We start from the raw sequence: 9,074 nt of genomic DNA on the forward strand, positions 1-9,074 counted from the left end.
ACGTAGACGACATACAGATAGGCTTCAAATCCTGCAACCTTACTGTATGTGAGAGGCATGTTCAACAGGGCTTGAACAAGATGTCTAAGTGGGCAGACGAAAACGGGTTCAAAGTGAATCCGAACAAAAGTTCTTGTGTGCTTTTCACAAGAAAGAGAGGGCTCGTTGCAGATCCCAATATCGAAATGTATGGCCAGCAAATCCCTGTGAACAAAGAGCACAAGTTCTTAGGTATCATACTTGACTCTAAACTAACATTTATTCCACACATAAAGTATCTCAAGGTTAAATGCTTAAAAACAATGAACTTACTGAAAATTTTATCCCATACAACATCGGGCAGCGACAGCAAATGTTTGATGAATCTTTACAAAAGCCTCATTAGATCACGATTGGACTACAGTGTCGTGATTTATCATTCTGCAGCCCCGAGCGCGCTAAAGATGCTAGATCCGGTTCACCATTTAGGAATCCGACTGGCCACTGGCGCTTTCAGAACAAGTCCCATTGAAAGTTTGTATGTAGAATCAAATGAGTGGTCACTCCATCTTCAAAGAACATACATCAGCCAAAGATATTTTCTGAAAGTCCACTCTAACCCTCAACATCCATGTTTCAATACCGTTAACGATATGACATATGCTACACTCTTTCATAATCGTCCCTCCGTAAGACAGCCTTTCTCGCTACGTGTGAGGGAGCTTAGTGATCAAATGCATGTCCCACTCCTCGAGCTCCGCCTAATACCTCCAGCCAAGCTGCTACCTCCTTGGGAGTGGCAGCTAATAGAATGCGATATATCTTTTTTGCAAGTCACAAAGCATACTCCGGAGATTGAAATCCAAATGCATTTCCGGGAAATCCAGTACAAATATTCCTGCACGGAGTTCTACACAGATGCATCGAAGTCACACGACGGGGTGTCCTATGCAGCCTTCGGTCCATCCTTCTCGGAATCCGACGTACTACATCCGGAAACCAGTATCTTTACGGCTGAGTCCTACGCACTCTTGTCGGTTGTAAAGCATATAAAGAAATCAAAACTCCAGAAATCAATTATATATACGGACTCCCTTAGTGTTGTGAAGGCCTTGATGTCATTCTGTAACCACAAAAATCCGGTAATTAATGAACTCTACTCTGTCCTGTGCAAAGCATATATATCTAACCAACATGTGATTGTATGCTGGGTGCCTGGACATAGGGGCATCGAGGGTAACGTTCTAGTAGACCAGATGGCCACATCAATTTCAATGCATGCAGTTAATCCTACTGCTTCGGTCTCTGTCACAGACCTGAAGCCTTTCTTAAGAAGAAAACTGCGAAACTACGGGCAACGCTTGTGGGACCTGGAAACAAATAATAAACTGCATGTAATAAAGCCACAATTAGGTTTCTGGCCTCGTTTAACAAAATCCCGCCGGACAGATGTCCCATTCTGCCGTCTAAGAATAGGACACACTTTTGGCACACAACTTTTTACTCACGGGAAACAAGCCTCCAACCTGTGGTAGATGCGGGGAGAGGCTGACCGTCGTCTACGTCCTACTGGAGTGTCGGGAAGCCGAAGCCGAAAGAAAAAAACATTTTCTCTTAGCATACCGCCACCACATCCCCCTTCATCCTGGTATGTTACTTGGTCCAGAACCACTCTTTGACACCAACACCGTCTTAGGTTTTTTGAAAGATGTTGTGTTGCATGTTAGTAGCCCCACACGTTCGTAGCGCTTCCTCTCTTCAGAGGATGCTGCTGCGATAAATATTTTGAATAGCACATGCCTATAGGCTCTTGTGGTTCAAGGGCTCTGGCGAGGCAGTAGTGCTGTAATCAATTTAACATCTCGCATATTTTAAACAATGCATCATTCTTTTACGATTGATTTCAATGTTCATAGTATTCGTCACTAGTCATCGCCGTAATTTTATAGCACGTAGATTTTATGCACTTTACAGCGACTATTTTTAGGCCACTTTACAGCGAAGTCACATCTTCCATAATACATCGTTAACACTACCACTTGTCATGGCGCTCTTTGGCCAAACCTGGCCCTTGCGCCACAAAACACCACACATCATCATCATCAGAAGCGGTCGCAAGCCAAAGTGCGAAATCAGAGACATACACAGCCATTACTCTCAGAACAAAAGACGGAGGAACCATTCCACATGTCAGCAAAATTATAGTCCTCGAGATGCTCATTGAGAGCAACGGCTGTAACACCGCTACAGTGGAGAAGGTCGTGACAAAGTCGAATAATGTCTTGAATCTCATACGACGCAACGCAAACAGACAACACGGCCTTAAGGAAGAAAATCTCCTGAAGTTAACACATGCCTTTGCGCTATGCCACTTCACGTACGAGGCGGCCATGCACAGATGGAAGGTAGCGGAGAAAGAAAAACTCAATGTGCAACTGAGAAAAATAGTCAAATTAGCGCTAGGAATCCCCAAGAACACCGAGGCAGAGCTTCTGCTTTAACTGGGGATGCACAATACACTGAAAGAAATTGCCGAAGCTCAAGAACAGGCTCAATTGACAAGACTCTCTATAACCAAAACGGGTAGAGAAATCCTAGCCAAACTAGGTCATTACACCGCAGCAATCAAGAACCTATACCAAAGCCTTCCGACGGACACACGCAACTCCTACACGGTCCACCCACTCCCGCGGAACATGAACCCCGCGTACCATCAACTCAGAAGACTGGCACGTGGATCGTTCATCCTGCGCAATGTACCTGATAAGAAGATCGTATCCTGTTTCGTAGACGCGGCACAGTACCCGTCCAGGAAAGCTTTCGTTGGAACCACGGTCAATAAGCAAGGTCAAGTCACTAACGCTCTCACAGTCAAGAACCACAAGTCCGAGATAGCCGAACATATCGGCATCGCTCTCGCGCTCACAGACCCGACCACCACCCACGTCTACCGCGATTCACGCTCGGCCATCAAAGGCTTTCAGAAAGGAGCCATTGCAAGCGAAACACTGCAAATATTCAATAGATCCGCACAGCTGCAGCATCACACCATCTGCTGGTTCCCGGCAAACCTCGGAGAGATGGAGGACGCCCCTCCCAATCTAAATGAGATGGCTCATAGGAGCGCGCGCGACCTAACCCGCCACGACGCCACCTATTCGGGTCGTGACCATCCCAGCGATAATCAGGAACCTCCCTCCACTTATAACGAGATCACAAAGCACTCTTTTCAAGACCGCAGTATACACAGCATACCTCACAATAAGCTCACGAGGCCTCAACCATTCACGTGCAGTATGCTTCAAACCAACACGTTATCATCATCATTATCATCATCATCGTCATCCTGGTTACGCCCACTACAGGGCAAAGGCCTCTCCCATACTTCTCCAACAACCCCGGTCATGTACTAATTGCGGCCATGTCGTCTCTGCAAACTTCTTAATCTCATCCGCCCACATAACTTTCAGTCGCCCACTGCTATGCTTCCCTTCCCTCGGAATCCAGTCCGTAACCCGTAACCGATGGTCACATCGGTCATCTTCCCTCCTCATTACATGTCCTGCCCATGCCCATTTCTTTTTCTTGATTTCAACTAAGATGTCATTAACGCGCCTTTGTTCCCTCACCCAATCTGCTCTTTTCTTATCCCTTAATCTTACACCTATCATTCTTCTTTCCATAGCTCGTTGCGTCGTCCTCAATTTAAGTAGAACCCTTTTCGTAAGCCTCCAGGTTTCTGCCCCGTACATGAGTACTGGTAAGACACAGCTGTTATAAACTTTTCTCTTGAGGGATAATGGCAACCTGCTGTTGATGATCTCAGAATGCCTGCCAAACGCACCCCAGCCCATTCTTATTCTTCTGATTATTTCACTCTCATGATCCGGATCAGCAGTTACTGCCTCTCCTAAGTAGATGTATTCCCTTACCACTTCCAGTGCCTCGCTACCTATCGTAAACTGCTGTTCCCTTCCGAGACTGTTAAACATTACTTTAGTTTTCTGCAGATTAATTTTTAGTCCCACTCTTCTGCTTTGCCTCTCCAGGTGAGTGAGCATGCATTGCAGTTGGTCCCCTGAGTTACTAAGCAAGGCAATATCATCAGCGAAACGCAAGTTACTAAGGTATTCTCCATTTACTCTTATCCCCAATTCTTCCCAATCCAGGTCTCTGAATACCTCCTGTAGACATGCTGTGAATAGCATTGGAGAGATCGTATCTCCCTGCCCGACGCCTTTCTTTATAGAGATTTTGTTGCTTTCTTTATGGAGGACTACAGTGGCTTTGGAGCCGCTATAGATATCTTTCAGTATTTTTACGGACGGCTCGTCTACACCCTGATTCCGCAATGCCTCCATGACTGCTGAGGTTTCGACTGAATCAAACGCTTTCTCATAATCAATGAAAGCTATATATAATGGTTGGTTATATTCCGCACATTTTTCTATCCCCTGATTGATAGTGTGAATATGGTCTATTGTTGAGTAGCCTTTACGGAATGCTGCCTGGTCCTTTGGTTGACGGAAGTCTAAGGTGTTCCTGATTCTATTTGCAAATACCTTAGTAAATACTTTGTAGGCAACGGACAGTAAGCTGATCGGTCTATAATTTTTCAAGTCTTTGGCGTCCCCTTTCTTATGGATTAGGATTATGTTAGCGTTCTTCCAAGATTCCGGTACGCTCGAGGTCATGAGGCATTGTGCATACAGGGTGGCCAGTTTTTCTAGAACAATCTGCCCACCGTCCTTCAACAAATCTGCTGTTACCTGATCCTGCCCAGCTGCCTTCCCCCTTACTTCTTCCGGCGTTACTTGTGGGATTTCGAATTCCTCTAGACTATTCTATCTTCCATTATCATCGTGGGTTCCACTCGTACTGCATAAATCTCTATAGAACTCCTCAGCGACTTGAACTATCTCATCCATATTAGTAATGATATTGCCGGTTTTGTCTCTTAAAGCATACATCTGATTCTTGCCAATTCCTAGTTCCTTCTTCTCTGCTTTTAGGATGCCTCCGTTCCTGAGAGCTTGTTCAATGCTATCCATATTACACTTCCTTATGTCAGCTGTCTTACGCTTGTTGATTAACTTCGAAAGTTCAGCCAGTTCTATTCTAGCTGTAGGGTTAGAGGCTTTCATACATTGGCGTTTCTTGATCAGATCTTTCGTCTCCTGCGATAGACCAGAACACGCTAGCCTCGCACACAGGCTAATCGAACGCATACTCTCGCACCCGGATTGCCCGGTCGACCAGCGCCATTTTGTTCTGGGCTGCCAAAGCGTGTTCGCCGGCGACCAGCAGACGTGGCTAGCGCTAGCCCTAGGACTCCAAAGTGCGGAAATGTGCCCGTTCACGCGAATCCAAAGTACAAGAAGTCATCTGGGCATCGTTGCGTCGTGTTTGGATGCCAAAATAACCAGCGGAAAAGGAGCAGGTTGCTTAGCGCTGTTTGCGAAGAGCACAATACACGTAGGGAATCGTGCCGGTGCGGTGTTTTCAGCCTGCACCGATTTCCATCCGCAACGAAGAATGACAAGCTGCGCCACCGGTGGATAGCTGCAGTGAATAGGAAGAACTACCAACCCAGTGAAAATGCACGAGTGAGTATTCGATCTGTGTATATTTTGGTGCCACGTTCAACTTTGCGCCCGACGAACGTAATATGTGTAACACGCAGGTTTGCTCCGAGCACTTTCTGGACAAGCCCACAGAGCAGAATCCCGCGCCGGTGCTTCGCCTTGGCTATAACAAGAAGGCAAGCCTTTTCGTGTTTTCATTCAGGCAGAGCTCCGGACGGTTAAGCGGAACAGTTGAGTTTGCGGTTAGCGATTCTTGCAGCTGCTGCACGGCATGACCATTAAGCGTGAACGACAAGTTGTAAACGATAGTATGTTGCCCTGCTGGTGAGCGTTATTGCTAATGAAAGTAAAACGAAGTCTGCTCGTCACGTAGCATGGGTCGACAAAAACGTAAACAACGACTGCTCGTCGCCGAAGGCGTTCTTGCAGCGCTCCTGTCTTTACGAGCTGGTGTTGCAGGTGTCATGCGTAACGAATTCATTTGAGCATCCTGAGCTCTAAACTGCGTGCGGGCTGTTATGCAGGGCAAAGCGAACAAGTTTTCCGTTCATAAGGCGAGGAAAATAAGGTGCATAATTGTTGTATTTTTTAACAAAATTTTGCTCGTTCTCACCAGTTTCTTTTACTGTTTTCTAAGGGAGCGCTAACAATCTGATATGGCCTCGCACAAGCGAAACAGGTCTGATACCAGGTAGCTGCAGTTGGTGGGGCTAATTTTTTGGAATGCAGGTGCGGTTGTTGTCTTGTACCAAAGGCTTCCCTGATGATGCAGCTTTAAGTAGGGATGGTAATTTTATGTGCCCTGTCATGGTTTGTGCAACTGTACAAAACCTGCATCCGTCATGCTCGCCCTGTTATATGGGCTTTGACTGCACATGTAGTTGAACATTATAACTACTGTAGTTTCTCATTTTCCAATGAGTGCAGGTTTAGCATCACATGCTGCTTGTTCGAGTACTGTAGGCTTGTGTTCTTAATGTTGTACTCTTAAGGGGTTGCACGATACAATTGGCCTGGTGCATTTTCTATTTCATTTTGAGAGGACTTTATGTCTTCGCAACAGTGATGGCATGGGAAAGAACTACAGCCCTTCTTACAATAACATATATATTGTTTTCAATGTGCAGGTGGTGAAGGGCAGGCGTCTGCTAATCAGGCAGTCAAACGACCTCGCCAGTTGGTTGCCAAACGCGGCCAACCCAGTAGTGACCATGACAAACAAGACCAAACTGAAAGTGCAGAGAACAATGTTCTGCGTGCTTTAATAAAATGTGGCACCAACACAGTGCTGAAATATCCTTCACAGGTTACGTGCTTACGTGGTTACCCGATGTATTCGCTTCTGCAGTCTGCACATCACTCAGTGCGGCCATTGCGGACTTGCATGAGGTCTTGAAGCTTGATTGAATCGAGACAGCGAAAATGACAGGCTAGAAAAAACGCGAAACACGCCTTCCGCCCAGCTAAAAAGCCCAAGTTTCGCTTTCGCGCCGGGTCGCATCTCCCGGCGTGGCAGCCCAGGCCTGCTACTTCGCGGCGCTTGGGATAGATGGCGCGACCGGCGCTCATCATTATGGTGGCGTGCTTTGAATTCACGGTGTTCTGGTGTATAGCCCACTGGTATCCTGTCTAGCAGAGTTACCGCCGACTTCTATTGCACACTCCTTAATGATGCCCACAAGACTGTCGTTCATTGCTTCAACACTAAGGTCCTCTTCCTGAGTGAAAGCCGAATACCTGTTCAGTAGCTTGATCTGGAATTCCTCTATTTTCCCTCTTACCGCTAACTCATTGATCGGCTTCTTCTGTACCATTTTCTTCCGTTCCCTCCTCAAGTCTAGGCTAATTCGGGTTCTTACCATCCTGTGGTCACTGCAGCCCACCTTACCGAGCACGTCCACATCTTGTATGATGCCAGGGTTAGCGCAGAGTATGAGGTGTATTTCATTTCTAGTCTCGCCGTTCGGACTCCTCCACGTCCACTTTCGGCTATCCCGCTTGCGGAAGAAGGTATTCATTACCCGCATATTATTCTGTTCCGCGAACTCTACTAATAACTCTCCCCTGCTATTCCTAGTGCCTATGCCGTATTCCCCCACAGCCTTGTCTCCAGCCTGCTTCTTGCCTACCTCGGCATTGAAATCGCCCATCAGTATGGTGTATTTTCTTTTCACTCTACCCATCGCCGATTCCGCGTCTTCATAGAAGCTTTCGACTTCCTGGTCATCATGACTGGATACAGGAGCGTAGACCTGTAAAACCTTCATTTTGTACCTCTTATTAAGTTTCAGAACAAGACATTCGTTAATGCCCTCTCGTTAATGCTATAGAGTTCCTGTATGTTACCAGCTATATTCTTATTAATCTGGAATCTGACTCCTAGTTCTCGTTTCTCCACTAAGCCCCGGTAGCACAGGACGTGCCCGCTTCTGAGCTCTGTATATGCTTCTTTTGGCCTCCTTACTTCACTGAGCCCTATGATATCCCATTTACTGCCCTCTAATTCTTCCAATAGCACTGCTAGACTCGCCTCACTAGATAACGTTCTAGCGTTAAACGTTGCCATGTTCATATTCCAATGGCGGCCTGTGCGGAGCCAGGGATTCTTAGCATCCTCTGCAGCGTCGCAGGTCTGACCGCCGCCGTGGTCAGTTGCTTCGCAGCTGCTGGGGACTGAGGGCCGGGGTTTGATTGTTGTGTTCATATAGGAGGTTGTGGCCAAGTACTGCACCAGGGTGGCCAATCCTGCTCTGGTGAGGGAGTGCGTTACCGGTTTTGGTCACCGGGATCAGGCCACACTCCAGGCCTGTTTATGCAATCTTATCAACGCGCGGATTTTTTTTTTTAGTCCGGTGGAAAATTACGCGGCACCGGGATTCGAACCACGGACCTCTTGCACGCGAGGCGGGTGTTCTACCTCTACGCCACCGCTGCACTTACATCACTACATGCCTGACCTATACACAGGATCATATTGCGAAAATTGCCATAGCACACTAGACGTATATCACTTGCTCTGGCCGTGTGATCTGAACCACGCAAACATGAATCAAGGCTCCGCCATGCTACAAGAAGCATTTTGCAGTACGGACCTTGCGGAGCAGCTCTGGGCTGTCCAGCGAGCCCACGATGTGGTCAGGAATTCACAACTCCCGGTCCAAACGTGGGAATAGCCCGCTTTATGGGGCCTTGGGCGCCGTACCGCGCAGAACCTTTCATTAAAGTTATTCCATCTATCCACAAGAACTAACGGTGCGAGTGTTAGGCAGCGCCACCACTAACAAAACATGGCAGCGAATGTGGAACATCCTTTCTGCCATAGGCGTCACAAGTACGCGATCTGTCTGGGTGAAGGCAACTGGTCAATAACAGCGCAGCAGTTCCACATCCGCCGCCATGGTTTGCGATTGGTGGCGCTGGCTAGCACTTTTATGGTTATTGCTACCAGTAACACATAAATACCAAAGAAAGTGGTTGAGGAGACCACGCCGCGGTTGCTCAAAATAGTTA

General features: G+C 47.2%; 1 long non-coding RNA gene across 1 annotated transcript; it reads left to right on the forward strand.

Annotated features, from left to right (window-relative positions):
• Nucleotides 1-5,280: 5,280 nt before the first annotated feature.
• On the forward strand, nucleotides 5,281-6,843 carry LOC140219985 (uncharacterized). The gene is made up of 3 exons (XR_011896223.1): nucleotides 5,281-5,585; nucleotides 5,663-5,740; nucleotides 6,692-6,843. It is a non-coding gene; the product is annotated as an uncharacterized lncRNA (long non-coding RNA).
• Nucleotides 6,844-9,074: the final 2,231 nt, after the last annotated feature.

The sequence above is a fragment of the Dermacentor andersoni genome, chromosome 8 (genome assembly GCF_023375885.2).
Source record: "Dermacentor andersoni chromosome 8, qqDerAnde1_hic_scaffold, whole genome shotgun sequence".
NCBI lineage: Eukaryota > Metazoa > Arthropoda > Arachnida > Ixodida > Ixodidae > Dermacentor > Dermacentor andersoni.